At 39.9% G+C, this 18238-nt stretch overlaps 1 protein-coding gene across 1 annotated transcript in view; it reads right to left on the bottom strand.

Moving 5' to 3' along the window:
- Window positions 1–18238, bottom strand: part of LOC125779322 (craniofacial development protein 2-like) — a 158790-nt gene that overhangs the window by 28868 nt on the left and 111684 nt on the right. The window lies entirely within an intron of this gene.

Below are 18238 nucleotides of genomic sequence, written 5' to 3'. Positions count from 1 at the left end.
AACTTTTGTTCGATTTACGCTTTTTTAATTTATTATTTTCATTTAGAAATATAATCAATTTGCATATGAATTATATTATTTTCAAAGCTTTCTTTTATTTATGGAAAAACATTTTGCATTTGAGGGAATGAAAACTGAAAAAATTGATTTTAGAGTGCCGTACGATTAAATATGACGCTGACTGTAAATAGTTTTTTATCTTTTGATTTCAAATAAACGGTTTTGTTTTTTATTCCTTCTCTCCATACGAATTTTATTTTAACTTCACGTAAATAGCTTTTTTGTTCAAAATGCGAATTTTATTTTAACTTCACGTAAATAGTTTTTTTTTTCAAAATACGAATTTTATTTTAACTTCACGTAAAGAGTTTTTTGTTCAAAATGGATTCGAACCCACGGCCACAATGGTTTATCTTTTATAAGGATTTTTTCGCGTGGCCCCACGTTGGGCGCCAGTAAATAAAACACAAGGTTTGGGTTAATTTATTTTTATTTCCCTACTATCTAGGGCAGCCGTTCGCGACGATCGAGTTATTACAACTAACTTTTCGGTGCTGCACCTGAATACCTAACACCTATCAAATCTACTTGCCGTCACCTCACATGGACTGCCGCATGATTCCATAATGCTGATTTGGCAATTGCCACGGTTTGGGACTGTTGGTGTCGTTTGCTACTCGCGAAACGCTTGCCTTGTTATGTCTGCAACTTAAGCCTCGCACCTTTGACGTTTTTGCTTGCGTTGCAATCACAGGCATAACTGCACCTGTTGTTGTGGGCTACTGTGATATGTTAACTTGCACGCGCAATTTTAGGTGCCAAAAATAACGGTGTTAGTGACTGAAACAGGAAATTCAAAGTCAAATTCCGGGAGGTTTGCGCTCATACAAATCGATCGATCATCTTGACAATGAAGATGAAGCCGTAAATTATCAAGTTTATAAATTGATGAGGTTTGATATGCCGCCGCATCATTTGCGTGTCTTGGTTGGATTTGCCATTATTATGTTTTGCAAGCTTCATGCGCCGCAACTATGTAATGGAACCCGACTGATTGTGACGCAGATATCGAATACAAAAATAAAGGTGCAGAAAGCTTGATTCTACGAGTTCCTTTGAGTTCCAACGATTTGACATTTCGGTTCAAACGTATTCAGTTTCTAGGGAAAATTGCATTTGCGAGAAGTGTGTGGCATAAATCTGGAAATGAAATGAAACGTGTTCACGATTTGGAAAACCAAAAAATTTCACATTGAAAAAAATGTAGAAAAATCGCAAATAAATGTTTTTTCAATACGATATAATTTAAACTTTCTTTTCATTTCAAAACGCATAATTTCACGCAGTACAACGCCTGCGGGGTCAGCTAGTTAATATATTTGCATCAAATTTAATAGATAATTATTCACTTTGGTTGGTTGTCATTTCTTTATTTTGTCTTGTTTGTTTTTGTTAAACAGTTGGTTCACAGCAAAGTGCTGTTCACCTCATGTGGTAAGTCTTTTGTGCTTTTTTTTTTTGTGATGTTTGAGCAAGAACATTCTCATAAAACAAATCTCACAAATCAGTGTTGAGGTTTTCTCAGAATAAAGTTGTTATTTTCAAGATGCCGTCGTCAAGGAAACAAATTAAAACGCATGTACCCTTGAAAGTTTCGCAAGAAATAAATAATTTGACAGAAAAATATTTGGATGAAACGGCTATTACTAACAATGTCATTAATACACATAAACATCTTTCCAAATTTATTTTAAATGTATATTTACATATTTTTATAACTACTAATAGACTGCACCCCAGTCTGAAGTCTGAAGACACGGGAGTAAAGCCTTTGGATCCATGTTTTGAAGAGGGATCACATTACCTAAATGGCACTTAGTAGTATATTGGAATTTATCAGTGTGCTGGAGCTGTGGGAGTCGTTGTGACTGAAAGAAGGGAACAATGGGTCTTAGGTCACGGTAAAAACATCATTTATTTATATCTATCTAAAATTTGTTTCACAACCGGTTTCAATGAAAATAATGATAATGCTAGCAGCAATAAAAAACTGAAAGAACTTTTGTGTTACTTTTAGGTTTTTAGATAGGTACTGGAGACTTCTTGGAGTTTTTATAAAGAATTTTCAGAAGTAAGCGACATGGATCTTAACAAAAGTAATTAATTTTATTTTTTCAACATATTATGACTCCGTCAGATATGGTGTTCGCGGCAGAGCCCATATGTTCTTTCTTTTCCTGAGAGACCCCTCCGCAGGGTTGTGTGCTGGGTTTGGGACCCGCCACGTAAAAAATCTTACCAATAAAAAGGAACAACAAGCCTCGGATGAGTGACCCCCCTTTTTATGACGACCATGGCAAACGAATTAAGGACTATGATTTGAGGGCATGCACCTGGAATGTCCGGTCCCTTAATTGGGAAGGTGCCGCTGCCCAGCTGGTTGATGCCCTCGTGAAAATAAATGCTGACATCACCGCCGTCCAAGAAATGCGATGGACGGGACAAGGACAGAGACGAGTAGGTCCTTGTGACATTTACTACAGTGGCCATATAAAGGAGCGTAAGTTTGGTGTTAGATTCGTGGTGGAAGAGAGACTCCGTCGCCGAGTACTATCATTCACTCCAGAGAATGAACGTCTAGCCACAATCCGCATCAAAGCGAGGTTCTTCAACATATCGCTGATTTGCGCCCACGCCCCGATGGAAGAGAAGGACGATGTGACCAAAGATGCCTTTTATGAGTGCTTGGAGCGCACTTATGAGAGTTGCCCCCGCCACGATGTCAAAATCGTGCTTGGCGACTTCAACGCCAGGGTGGGCAAAGAAGGTATCTTTGGCACCACGGTCGGTAAGTTCAGCCTCCACGAGGAAACATCCCCAAATGGGTTGAGGCTGATCGACTTCGCCGGGGCCCGAAATATGGTTATCTGTAGTTCTAGATTCCAGCATAAGAAGATACATCAAGCTACCTGGCTGTCTCCGGGTCGGAAAACCACCAACCAGATCGATCATGTTGTGATAGACGGAAGACACGTCTCCAGTGTTTTAGATGTGCGTGCGTTCCGAGGTCCAAGGACCACTATATTGTTGTAGCCAAAATTCGCACCCGCCTCTGTGCAGCAAAAAACACACGCCAACAAACACAAGGAAGGTTCGACGTCGAGAAGCTACAATCATAACAGACAGCCGAACGATTTTCTACTCGGCTTGCACTCCTGCTCTCTGAGAACACTCGTCAACAACTCGGTATAAGGGAACTGTGGGACGGTATTTCAAACTCCTTACGTACAGCTGCAACCGAAACCATTGGTTTTCGGAAAGGCCAAAAAACAGCTGGTACGACGAGGAGCGCCGTGTCGCAGCGGAGAGAAAACAGACTGCCTACCTCGCAACGTTTCGATCGACCACAACACGTGCGGGATGGGATAGATACCGAGAGCTGAAGAGGGAAACGAGACGCATTTATTTGTAGACAGAAAAAGAAAGAGGCCGAAATGCGTGAGTACGAAGAGCTTGATAAGCTGGCCGACAGGGGTAATGCTCGAAAATTCTACGAAAAGATGCGGCGGATTACACAAGGTTTCAAGACCGGAGCATACTCCTTTAGAACCCCCCAAGGTGATCTAGCCACCGATGCCCAGAGCATACTTAAATAATGGAGGGAACACTTCTCCAGCCTGCTGAATGGCAGTGAACGCACAACACCAGGAAAAGGCGAACCCGATACCCCAATCGATGACGATGGAGCAGACGTTCCATTGCCCGACCATGAAGAAGTTCGAATAGTAATTGCCCGCTTGAAAAACAACAAAGCGGCAGGGGCCGATGGATTGCCGGCCGAGCTATTCAAACACGGCGGTGAAGAGCTGATAAGGTGCATGCATCAGCTTCTTTGCAAAATATGGTCGGACGAAAGTATGCCCAACGATTGGAACTTAAGTGTGCTATGCTCAATCCATAAAAAAGGAGACCCCACAATCTGCGCCAACTACCGTGGGATTAGCCTCCTCAACATCGCATATAAGGTTCTGTCGAGTGTATTGTGTGAAAGATTAAAGCCCACCGCCAACAAACTGTTTGGACTTTTTCAGTGTGGTTTTAGACCTGGTAAATCAACAACCGACCTGATATTCACCATGCGCCAAATCTTGGAAAAGACCCGTGAAAGGAGAATCGATACACACCGCCTCTTCGTCGATTTCAAAGCTGCTTTCGACAGCACGAAAAGGAGCTGCCTTTATGCCGCGATGTCTGAATTTGGTATCCCCGCAAAACTAATACGGATGTGTAAACTGACGTTGAGCAGCACCAAAAGCTCCGTCAGGATCGGGAAGGAGATCTCCGAGCCGTTCGATACCGAACGAGGTTTCAGACAAGGCGACTCCCTATCGTGCGACTTCTTCAATCTGCTGCTGGAGAAAATTATTCGAGCTGCAGAACTTAATCGAGCAGGTACAATATTTTATAAGAGTGTACAGCTGCTGGCGTATGCCGATGATATTGATATCATCGGCCTCAACACCCGCGCCGTTAGTTCTGCTTTCTCCAGACTGAACAAGGAAGCAACGCAAATGGGTCTGGCAGTGAACGAGGGCAAGACGAAATATCTCCTGTCATCAAACAAACAGTCGTCGCACTCTCGACTTGGCTCTCACGTCACTGTTGACAGTCATAACTTTGAAGTTGTAGATAATTTCGTCTATTTAGGAACCAGCATCAACACCTCCAACAATGTCAGCCTGGAAATCCAACGCAGGATTACTCTTGCCAACAGGTGCTACTTCGGACTGAGTAGGCAATTGAAAAGTAAAGTCCTCTCTCGACGAACAAAAGCCAAACTCTGTAAGTCGCTCATAATTCCCGTCCTGCTATATGGTGCAGAGGCTTGGACGATGACAACAACCGATGAGTCGACGTTGCGAGTTTTCGAGAGAAAAGTTCTGCGAAAGATTTATGGTCCTTTGTGCGTTGGCCACGGCGAATATCGCATTCGATGGAACGATGAGCTGTACGAGATATACGACGACATTGACATAGTTCAGCGAATTAAAAGACAGCGGCTACGCTGGCTAGGTCATGTTGTCCGGATGGATGAAAACACTCCAGCTCTGAAAGTATTCGACGCAGTACCCGCCGGGGGAAGCAGAGGAAGAGGAAGACCTCCACTCCGTTGGAAGGACCAAGTGGAGAAGGACCTGGCTTCGCTTGGAATAATTAATTGGCGCCACGTAGCGAAGAGAAGAAACGACTGGCGCGCTGTTGTTGACTCAGCTATAATCGCGTAAGCGGTGTCTACGCCAGTAAATAAGAAGAAGATTAAAATTTTAATATACAATATATTAGAACCATTATTAAATTGAAAATCGTAAACGGAAATAACTTGTTCTTGGTGAGGGAAATAAAATACATCACTTTTTTTATTGGCGACGATGCTTTCACTTTGAACAGAAGATAGTCAAAGGTGGTTTCGGCCGGATGTCCAATAGGTTCAGAAATTTTCAGAAAAAATTTAGTTTTTGAATCATTTTCAACAATTGGTGTTGAAATCCACAAATCATATATGTATGTATCTAAGTATGCGTGCAGAGCTGGAGACGAGTTGTCGCTATATTTAACAACATACGGCCATGTATATTGTTAAATTAAAAGATTTTTAGCTTATTTATACTCACCTATACCATAATGCGTTTGAGTACATAAAGAGTCTGCTTCTTTCGACATTACTTCTCTCTGCACTGTTTTGATTTTCTTTTTCATATCTTTTCTAAACTAACTACTAATTTAATGCAAGACTTTTAACAATTTTTAGTGGTTTCCAAGACGACGGTATCTTCAAACTATTATTGATTAACAAGTTGCTTTCAGACTATGTGACGGCTGTCAATTTGGATAATTGGGTGATCACCTTGACAAAAAGTTCTTAGTCGTGTAATTACTGCGTCAAAAATATATAGTTTTACGATGCTGTCTTCAAGGAAAAAATCTCAAATTCACGAGAAAATGTCCTGCGGTAAATTTTCTTGTGCTAGTATGCAGCTCTAAAGAAATCTAGTAGTCATTTTTAATACATTTTTTAATAAAATGCGAATGTGGCAAACCTGGTTTTGCGAAGAAACATATCAAAAATTGTTTTTTGAAGGAAATTCAAAGTAATCGTTAAATTCATCCTAAATTAGTTAAAATCATTATTATGAAATATAATTCATTTTGAAATGTATAAAACTTACCAATCATCAATAACATTCCTTAAATCGCAATGAAAATATTTATGTTACTACACACAAACATACATACATATTACGCAAAAGTTTATTTTCTTTGTTTATTCTCTCCTGCTCTACTAATGTGGATGATTCACAATGCTGTCAAAATTACTTGAAGAAATAATGTATTTTTTTCTTGAGCAATAACTTGAGAGCTGGATACGGACCTTTACAAACAAATGTAGCTAACAACCTTATTCTGAGAAAACCTCACAACTGGTTTGCGAGGTTATTCTTGCTCAAATCTCACAACTAAAAACACTCACCACATGAGGTGGAAAGCACTTTGATGTCAACCATCTATTTTACAAAAACAAACAAGACAAAATACAAAAATGGACAACCAAGAAATGTGAATAATTCTGAAAATGTATTAAATTTGGTGCAAATATAATAATTACATTTATTTTTATTATTTTAAATGTGAAAGTATTATTTCAACATAAATATCTTTTTATCCGCACATGTATTAAATACATACTATTGTGATCAAATTGAAATGTGAATTTTTAATTTAAACTTCGCGTGTTTTTCAAATCGGTAATTTTTTTCTTTCTATAAGTTGGTGGTACTGTTAGTGCCATCTATGCTAATTTTCATGTCAAAATATTCATTAGTATTTGAGATATGCGTCGTTTTGTGGAGCTCTAAAAGTGAATTCTTCGATTTTTACTATGTCAGAATTTATTGAACAAAGAAGTGCGATAGTGCACCATCTCATACTGCATTGGTTATTCGTGATCATTTCGCCACATTTTCAACCAATATCGTGCCGGAGCCACCGCTTTCGCCTGATTTACCTTCGCGTAACTTCTGGCAATTCAGCAAATTCACATGACCACTCCGAGGACACCATTTTGACTCAATTGTGGATATAAAAGCTGAATCGAATATGGCTCTGATGGCCATTACGAGTGGGGATTTTTCCAAGTGCTAGAATTTCCAGTCAGTTCGTTGGCATAAATGTATTGCAGCGGGAGGAGATGAAATGAACAAAATTCACCCTTCAATTTGATCACAGTAGTACATACATATTTACAAATTAAATTTTGTCTGAATTATTTTGTTTACTCACTTGTTTTCGTAGCTTCTTCCAGATGTCCAATTACTCCGACACCTTTGTTTTGAACGTATGTATATGCCAATGAGCAAATTTAGCAGCGACCACTTTGGATGTATGTATGTGAAAATGAGAATTTAGCAGCGACCACACTTTAGATGTATATATTGAAAATTGGAAAACACTTTTGAACGTATATATATGGGGTTAGGAAATTATCCGCACGCACTTTGAACGTATGTATGTGAAAATGAGAATTTAGCAGCGACCACACTTTAGATGTATATATTGAAAATTGGAAAACACTTTTGAACGTATATATATGGGGTTAGGAAATTATCCGCACGCACTTTGAACGTATGTATATGCCATTGAGAATTTAGCAGCGACCACTTTGGATGTATGTATGTGAAAATGAGAATTTAGCAGCGACCACACTTTAGATGTATATATTGAAAATTGGAAACCACTTTTGAACGTATATATATGGGATTAGGAAATTATCCGCACGCACTTTGAACGTATGTATATGAAAATGAGAATTTAGCAGCGACCACTTTGATGTATGTATGTGAAAATGAGAATTTAGCAGCGACCACACTTTTGATGTATATATTGAAAATTGGAAAACACTTTTGAACGTATATATGTGGGGTTAGGAAATTATCCGCACGCACTTTGATCGTATGTATGAAAATTTGAAAACACTTTTGAACGCTTGTGCGTGGAAATCCGAAAACACTTTTATGCGCTTTTATTTAAAAAGGGTTCACTTGTATAAAAAACGTTGTGGTCGTCACTCGCTTCGCACTTGTAGACCGCCGGAGAAAAACATGTCGCCACGAACGGGAATCGCAAAAAAAGGCCGTTGCTCGTTACTGCTGATCTTTTTAAGGGCTGCTGAGTGGCGAATACGCTGCATAACGGGATAGCGGTATGGTGTTGCCATTTGCTTTGTATTCATATGTGATGTATTCGTGTGTGGTCTTCATGTGTGGATCGTGTTGATGTCATGAGTTATCGTCCAGGGACGTGTGTTGAGGGGGGGGGGGGGGGGGGGGGGGCGCTAACTCATCTAGCCATCCCGGCCCCCCTAGGCGAATATTAGCCTAGCAGTCGCTGTAGTTGCTGCAGCGTGGCAACAACACTGCTGAGGCCAGTGGAGCGGGGATAGGACGACCGAGGCTGTCGACTCCGTGATGATACCTCATTTCGCCTCGATATGGTTGGAGGAGGGGCTATTAGACTCCTTTGCCGACTCGTCTGCTGCGATCTACCCGCGGAGCGTTGGCGCATAACGGCCCGTTTTGGGGCACGATGCAGCATAGTATGGTGTGCCCTGTTGCACAGTTGGCAGAGGGTAACTGACGTACACTCTCGTGTGTGGTGTGCCGTCGCCAAACAATTCAGGCAGTGTCCGTGAGCCAGAGCAACCTTCTGGCGTTGTAAGGGCTGCATGCCACGGAAAATGCTGCAATGTTGTAGCCGATGAGAGCGCCGACACAGGGGACATCGGTTGCGCGGAGGCTCCGCGGCTGGTGTCGAGGGGGGTGGTAGCGGTCGCGTACCACTACGAGGAGCGGTTGCAGGAGGCCTTGCCGATGGGCTTCGTGGCGCTGAAGCTGCCCCAGGGCGTGGCGCAGTAACGGTGGACCTCACTGTTGGCGTTGGCACGCTGGGCATATCCCCATCCATATTGATCTGCGTAAAGAAATTATAATAATTACAAATGTGCTGCATGCAATTTATATGGCAATTGTGCCACGGTATGTGGCAAGAATGGGTCGTCATGTAGATCGACCATTGCGGTTAGATTCATTAGTAGTTTCGATTAGGGTTTATCTGCGGGTTCATCGATTAATTATTTGATTTTAATTTTTTTTTTTTTTTAAATCTTGTTTGCGGGATTATCGACAGTTTTCTCATTATATGCGATTTCGTTACTATATGGCAGAAAACATAGTTTCACGAGCGGCCGTGTTAACATACCGCTTTGAGTGCGGAGATCAACAACTCGCACATGACCGTCAGAACCGTAGTGTAGGTTCTCTATGCGTCCAAGCCGCCATTCGGTAGGGGGCAGACACTCATCATGGATGATGACACAATCTCCAAGCTTTGGTGCCTTTTCTGGACTCTTCCACCTGTACCTTTTATGAAGGTCCTTGATATATTCTTCCTTCCATCGGCGGCTGAAATCGTGATGGAGAATTTTTATTCTCTCCCATTGATTTAATAAGGATAGCGACCCCACGCCTGGTTCAGGTGTGGCCAGAATGGGTGCTCCTTTGAGAAAATGCCCTGGTGTTAGGGCTGTGAAGTCCGAGGGATCTTGCGAGAGGGTTGTGAGTGGCCGTGAATTGAGAACGGCTTCAATTCTCACTAACAGTGTGGTGAACTGTTCATAATTAAATTTGTAGTTTCCAGCTACTTTTTTGAAGTGGGATTTAAAGCTCTTTACTGCTGATTCCCATAAACCACCCATGTGAGGAGCGCTTGGGGGGATAAATTGCCAGTTAATACCTTGGGGAGCATACCTTTGTACAATCTCTGGTGAGACTTGTTTGATAAAATCCACAAACTCCTTTGCAGTGGCTCTTTGGGCTCCAATGAAGGTCTTACCATTATCGCTCATCAGTTTTGATGGGAAGCCGCGTCGTCCGACGAAGCGCGCGAATGCCGCGAGAAAAACCTCCTTTGTCAGATTCGTACACAGCTCTAGGTGCACTGCTTTTGTCGTAAAACAGACAAAGACAGCCACATAACCTTTCATTAAGGTGGGGGACCTTAGCATGGACGCCTTTATCTGAAAAGGCCCAGCAAAGTCGACACCTGTAACTGTGAAAGGTAGAGCGAAGTTGCAGCGTTCCGGTGGAAGTGCTGCCATAATCTGTGTTCGCAACTTTTGCTTGTGCATAGTGCAGATCTTGCACATGAAAATGCATTTCTTTATTTGGGGCTTCAGACGGGGAATATAGAACTCTTGACTATATGCTGCATTAGGCGATGTTCAGCGTGAAGCATGAGTAAGTGGATATAGTTGAGGAGTAATGTGGCAAGTTGGGATTTCTCTGCTATAATTAGCGGGTGGCGTTCGTTATACGTCAGGCTTGAGTTAGCAAGCCTCCCATTGGCACGAAGCAGACCTTTTGTATCCAAGAATGGGTTAAGAACCAAGATTGAACTCCTTTTATCAATGGGTTTTGATTCTCTTAGTAATGAGATATCGCGGCTGAAGTAGCGCATTTGAGTGGATGCGATGAGTGCGACCTTTGCCTTTTGGAGTTCTAGGTGCGTTAACGTATCGCATTGGTTAGCTTCTGGGTGAATTCCTTTAATTTTATTTTTGAGTCGCTCTACGAATTTTAGCATGTAGGCGATAACTCGAAGGGCACGAGGGAACGATGAAAATCGCTCAAGGATGTCATTATCATCCAATGTTGCGTGAAAGCAGTCGATTTTTCGACTTTCTGGGGCAATTATATTGCGCATGGGCGATTTTGGCCAGGAATCGGGAGATTCTGTTAACCATCGGGGGCCATTCCACCAGAGAGAGGTGGTGGCAAGGTGCAGCGGCTTACACCCTCTTGTACCTAAATCGGCAGGATTGTCAGCACTGGCTACGTGTCGCCAAGTGGCTGACTCCACTAGGTCAAGTATTTGTGACGTACGATTAGAAATGTACGTTTTCCATGCGTGTGGTGGTTTTTCCAACCAGGCTAGAACGATTTCAGAATCGGACCAGAGATGCAATCGGTATTTTTTCATGTTTAAGTGGGTCTGCACCATGGAAACCAATTTTGCGAGCAGTAGGGCGCCACAAAGCTCAAGTCGAGGTAGACTTAGCGTTTTTAGAGGAGCCACCTTAGCTTTAGCTACTAATAAGTGGCTTGTGGTCGCGTTATCGCTCTGAGTACGCACATATAAAGTGGCACAGTATGCCTTCTCAGAGGCGTCACAGAAGCCGTGTAATTCGACTTTGTGTTCGGGGGAGTAGTTGACCCACCGTGGGATTTGTATCTGTGAGATATCGTTTAGATTGCTCGCGAACTGTGACCACTTTTCTAAACGAAGTGGTTTTACTTGTTCGTCCCAATCGGTCCCATCTAGCCATAATTCTTGTATCAGGATTTTAGCTTGTATCATAATTGGTGAAAGCCATCCTGCGGGGTCGAAAAGTTTTGCCACAGAGGAGAGAATTTGGCGTTTTGTACTGGCGGATAGTGCGGATATGGACTCAGTCGTGTATGAGAACTGGTCCGATATCGCATTCCATTGGATGCCCAGAGTTTTTGTTGTACTTTCCTTTTCGAAAATAAGGAAATTAGTGTCCAACAAATTTTCTTTAGGTATATTTTTTAATATAGTTGAGTGATTTGCCGTAATCTTTTTTAATGGAAACCCTGCGGATTTGAGGGCTTGGATTACTTGTGATAATGATTCGTATGCTTGTGGAAGACTGTGACTTCCAGACAGAATATCGTCTACATACGTTTGGGTTTTTAACACCTGGGTCGCCAGAGGAAATTCTGACTTGGTGTTTTCAGCCAATTCATGGAGTGTTCGAATGGCTAAGTATGGGGCACAGTTAACGCCAAAGGTAACTGTTTTTACTTAAAGTCGCGTAGTGGGTGATTTTCTGAAAATAATTCGTTGAAAATCCTGATCGTCTTGATGTACGACTATTTGTCTATACATTTTCTCGACGTCCCCGTTGAATACGTATTTGAAGATACGCCAATTTAGGATAAGCAACATTAGGTCTGGCTGAAGCGTGGGTCCCGTAAATAAAATGTCATTTAGGGAATTTCCCGAACTAGTGGACTTTGACGCATTGAAGACAACTCTCACCTTTGTGGTTTTTTTGTCTGGCTTTATTACTGCATGATGCGGCAGGTAAAATGAATAGTATTTATCTTTTATGATTTTTTCGCCAGGGCTGACTTCCTCCATGTGGTCTAAATGGAGGTATTCCTCTAAAACCCTATCGTATTCTGGTTTTAGCTCGCCTTTTTTAAGTAGGTTTTTCTCCATACTTAAAAACTGTTGTATAGCAGAGGTGCGGGAATGACCTAAGGCGAGTGTGCGGGGAAATTCTGGCTTTAGTGGTAGTCGTACGACGTACCGGCCATTATCTAATCGAGTAGTTGTGGATTTGTAAAAATCCTCACAATACCGATCTTCAGGAGTTGTGATTGATACGGGGGGAGCTCTTCTAATTCCCAAAATTTTCTCAATTGTGAATTGAGGTACTCGTTTGAGACCTCCTCAACTTGAGTTGTCAATGCTGTGACTGGTTCCGCAACTAGTCCACTTAGGACCCATCCGAAAATGGTATTTTGCGCCAGAAGTGTATTTGTGATTTTCTCAATACCTTCGAGTATTATCTGTGGTATGAGATCGCTGCCTAATAGAAGATCTATTTGAGCGGGAGTGTTGCAGTTGGGGTCTGCTAACTTAAGGTGTGAAACCTTTTGCCAATGTTCGCTATTTATATGATAGCTTGGAAGCATGTTTGTTAATTGCGGTAAGACAATAGCTTCTGCTTGAATGCGCTTATCCGCTTGGGGGGAAATTAGGGTAATGGGGCAGATTTTATTGGAGTTTTGAACTACTCTTCCGCCCATTCCCGTAATTTCAAAATTGGCTAATTTTGTAGGCAGTTGTAGCCTATTTTGTGCCCTAGACGCAATAAATGATCGTTGTGATCCTTGGTCTATTAAGGCCCTGAGTTTAAACAGCTCTCCTCGATGCTCGATGGAGACGACTGCTGTAGGTAGTAGTACTCTACTGTTGTTTTCGCTATGTAGCGTTTGGGTTTTTAACGCCTTTGAGCAGCATGGTGCTTCTTGGCTGTTTTCTGCATTTGTTGTTGCAACTAAACCTTTGCCCTTTTTATGTTTGCGCTGTTTGGGGGTGAGCTGGAAAAATTGGTAATGTGTAACATCGAATGATGTCGTTTATGGCAATAAACGCAATTAAATTTGCTTTCACAATCTTTAAGCATGTGTGCATGTGATAAGCAGTTTGTGCAAAGTCTTTTTGACTTTACGAAATTGTTTCGGTCAACTATGTTTAATTTCTTAAATTTCTCGCAAGATTTCAGTTTATGTCCCCCTGTGCACAGTTCGCATGACGTTTGTTTGTATTGCTCAGATGTGAACGTTTGATTTTTGAAGAAGCTTCTATTTGAATTGTTGTTGCTACTGGTTTGGGATCTTTGGAAGCTTCTATTAAGGTCATGAGAAATACCTTTTGGTTTAATAATATTTTTATCAACTCTTTCTGCGATTTCATACTGGGTAGTTAAGAAATCTTTCATTTGCTGCCACGTGGGGCATATTTTCCTTGATGAAAGTGATTGTTCCCATAGCAATAACGATTTTTCTGATAATGCGGCGGTGCATATTTTTACCAGAATTGGGTCCCAATTGTCTGTGGGAATATTTTGTGTCGCTAAAACCGACAAACAGTTGGAAACAGTGGATTGAAGTTTCATATATTCTTCACTTGTTTCCTTTTGAATTTTGGGCAAGTTCATTAGTATCGTTATTTGCTTATCTACCAGTATTCGTTCGTTTTCATATCTTGCTCTCAGAGCTTCCCAAGCCAAATGGAAATTGTCGTCATTTAATGCGAACTGTTTCACGATGACGCCTGCTTGACCTTTTGTTTTGTATCTGAGGTGATACAACTTTTGAGCATTTGATAATTTCGGATGGTTTATGTAAACAGCTGTGAACATGTCCCGGAAGGACGGCCATTGTTCATAACCACCATGGAAAATTTCCGTGTCGCATGCGGGCACCTTAAGGTGGATACCCGAACTTGCCTCTTGATTTTGAATTTGTTGCAGCTCTACTCTCGGAGGTGGAGTAGGTGCAACTGCTTTAATTAATTTTAGCTGATCTGCGATCATAATTTTTGTATCTTCATACTGGTCTAAGCAGTTTTCAAATTTGGCGTAAGCAGAAGATTTAAAGTTTTCCGGTAGGTCTGCATCGTCAGTATCTACAATTGCGTCATATGCAGTCTGGAGACGTGTCCAAAAATTTTCAATTGTTTGGCCTTTTATTTCTAGCGCCGATTCAGAATTTTCTTGAATCGGCGAAGAAGCAAATCGATTGCAATATTTTATTAGACAATCACTCTCAGAAATGAATTTAGAGTATGATATGTCTTTCCCCCTTTTTTGCTTCGTAGCACCTTGCTTCGAGCGTGTAGCTTCTGCAGGTGTACATGGACTTTTTTCGTCAGAAATCATTTTTGGAACTTTCAGAAGATGAGAAGATTTGGATTCTTTGGAATCTGCGTTCATTTAGAATAAATAAATTAACGAAATAATTTTCTTTTTCCGTGTAAAATGATTGACTTTGAATCGAATTGCTGATTGCAAGCGAAATTTCTTGCTATTATAATATTAAAATTGTGAAATGTTTTGTTGTATTTTATTTTGCCGATCGGAATAAATTAAATAACGCGTTTCGTTTTAATTAATTTGAAAAAGCATAAAAGTATTAACGAATTTATTTATTATTATTTAATTGCTAAAAATGCAATATTTATTTTATTAATTTGTTTAGTGTTTGTATATCTTATAGGGTATACCTATAGACGAATCCGTTTGTATGTACTTGCAACTGAGTGCTCGTATAAGAGATCAGTGTTTCTGTACATACATATACGCAATCCTGCTTGTTTTTGCTTATGAAGCACAAGGGGTATTGCCGAAATGTGCCAATTTGGACTTTGAATATGTAAGATAAGTTATTCGTGATATTTAATTATTTGTTTATTTATGTAAATATATATTTTAATACTTTATGCTTTTTCTACCGAGCCGCTTTATAAGCATATAATATTTTTACGTGCCCTCGTATTGTACTATTAACGTTACGTATATACGTATGTGTGAGTGTATATGCAAACGTGCATATATTGTCTTCTAGTGGAACGAGCGGAATTGAGAAACGAGAAAAAAAAAGTATGTGCACTTCGGCTTGTAACTGTGCACTCTCTGTATATCCCGTAAATATGTATACAGTGACGAGCAATACTGTAACACCCCACAGTGATCCATTCTAAAATGACGTCGAAAACAAAAATAAAGAAGGATTTTAATGATTTAATTTTTGTTTTCAATTAATTGTAGCCTTATCTTTATTAAAGTAACTAATCATGGTAATTTAATAACAATTCAATATGTTTAAAAGTAATAACGTAAACAAAGCTCAATGTTACAGTTTTGCACTCGATGTAATGTTAAAACATAATAATCAAAAAGTTAATATTTGGTCCAAAAACCCTTAGCTTTTTTTAAAGCGCTCAACCGGTTGGGCATACTTTTTGTATATTTCGATACAAAATCGGGGGGTATTGCATTCCAAACTTCTTGAGTCCGCTCCCACAACGCATTTACCCCCTTGGGAGGATTAGGGTACTTCGCCAGCTGCGCCTTGACTTGACTCCACAAATTTTCGATTGGATTCATATCCGGTGATTGAGGGGGCCATGTAAGGGTCGAAAATTTTGAACTTTTATTCCAATCTTGTACAAGGCGAGCCGTGTGCTTCGGGTCATTGCCTTGCTGAAAGATAACTTTTTCATCAGCAAGACCCAAATTTTCGATGACTATCGGCAAATTTTGTTGTAAAATGGTCAGATACTGCTCCTTACGCATGTACGAATTTATGTGAGTACAGTCTATTGGCATGTACTCAAATGCTCTCAAACGGTTGAGTTTATAATATAAATGTACGTATGCTCAAATTGGTGCATATACATATGTATGTAAATGAAATTTTTTTTTTTTTTTTATTCGGTTTTCTTTACCTTTTTCTTGTTTTTCTGTATATATATATGTATGTGTATATAATTGTTTTTTGTTTTGCCTTTCGTTTTGCTTACTTATTTGAGGCAATCCTGCTTATGCTTTATCGAGCATAAGGGGTATCACCGGACATATGTGCAAGTAAAAACTTGAAGTTTTCTTTTTTTTTTTATGTTTGTGGATATTTTGTGTTTTGAAACACGAAGGTAAGCATTAGCGGCCAATAAACAATCTTTATATATTATATTTGGATACATATATACAGTATATAAATATATATGTGTATGGATACATATGTATATAAATATATATGTACATATATAAATATTTTCATATACATATATTATCTGTTATGCCAAACCGTTTTATTTTCCGTATTCCGTTTTAACCAAAGGTTACTTAAAACAGCTTGGCAACCGGTGTTTTTGCAAAAACAGTAAAATGAAATGAGAATAACTTTATGAGTTATTCTATGCAAAGTAATTTTTCCCAAATTAAATAACCGAAATGAGAATAACTGGATGAGTTATTCTATGCAAATATATTAAACTTTACCCAAAGAATTTTTTCTTGAAATGATACATATGTATGTACATATATGTACGTGTATGCAAAAAATTGAAGTAATATGCAATACTAAAGGGAATCGATACGACTCACCTTATTATCCGTCATGGGATTTTGGGGATTAGTGTTGGCGACAGTGTGTGTCGGGAGGCTTTCGTCACTGTGCTCCTGCCCTGGGATGGTTGGGTGGTCTCCTTCCTTGCTGGCTTGTTATTGTGCTTTTTTTCCGCGCCCGTTTGATATTAATATGTATTTTTACATATATGGTTATATTCGCGCCCGCTGTTTTTGTTTTTTATTTATGAGTTAGGTGGTTTTGTTTCTAACTGCTTATTTTTCACCGCACTTTTATTTGTCACTTTCACTAAATATTTTTTTTTTCCTGTACTTTTGCAATTTTTGAGCACTTAGATTTGTAACTGTTTTCTGTTTCACTACAGTTATACATGTATTTTCCACAAGCCACTTTTAGTTATTTATTGAAAAATGATTTTATTTTTTATTTAGCTAAACGAGCTTGTTAGCTTTTTACCATAGTGCCATTCAGAATGGCTCGAAGGACCATATGTTTACTCACTTGTTTTCGTAGCTTCTTCCAGACGTCCAATTACTCCGACACCTTTGTTTTGAACGTATGTATATGCCAATGAGCAAATTTAGCAGCGACCACTTTGGATGTATGTATGTGAAAATGAGAATTTAGCAGCGACCACACTTTAGATGTATATATTGAAAATTGGAAACCACTTTTGAACGTATATATATGGAGTTAGGAAATGATCCGCACGCACTTTGAACGTATGTATGTGAAAATGAGAATTTAGCAGCGACCACTCTTTTGATGTATATATTGAAAATTGGAAAACACTTTTGAACGTATATATATGGGATTAGGAAATTATCCGCACGCACTTTGAACGTATGTATATGAAAATGAGAATTTAGCAGCGACCACTTTGGATGTATGTATGTGAAAATGAGAATTTAGCAGCGACCACACTTTTGATGTATATATTGAAAATTGGAAAACACTTTTGAACGTATATATGTGGGGTTAGGAAATTATCCGCACGCACTTTGATCGTATGTATGAAAATTTGAAAACACTCTAACTCATCTAGCCATATTTAAACATAAATATGTTATGTCTACTTATTCATACTTAGAAGAAAGTAAAATCTACAAACGCCGTGACTTCGATCGGTATGTGTGCGATTGCGATTTACTCGTGTATGGGCTTATGTCCATACCAACCCAGGTTGGGGAAAATGTTTAATTTTTTACGATCGGTATGCGCACATGCATGTCGTGTATGGCGCTGTGTGCACACAAATCCAATTTTTCCCGTATCGCCGAATAGGAAACATTGCGGACGAACAATTTTCCGCTTGCTTGTCGCATATATTCGCTGTTTGCAGAACGAAACCAAAATGGATTTATATGTCGTGTATGGCGAAACGATTTCGTACAGATCGAGCACACTCTTTTCTTACTCTCTCTATTTGCAGTTGGTAGCAG

Source organism: Bactrocera dorsalis, chromosome 6 (assembly GCF_023373825.1).
Source record: "Bactrocera dorsalis isolate Fly_Bdor chromosome 6, ASM2337382v1, whole genome shotgun sequence".
Lineage (NCBI taxonomy): Eukaryota > Metazoa > Arthropoda > Insecta > Diptera > Tephritidae > Bactrocera > Bactrocera dorsalis.
This window is presented reverse-complemented; position numbering and strand designations above follow the sequence as displayed.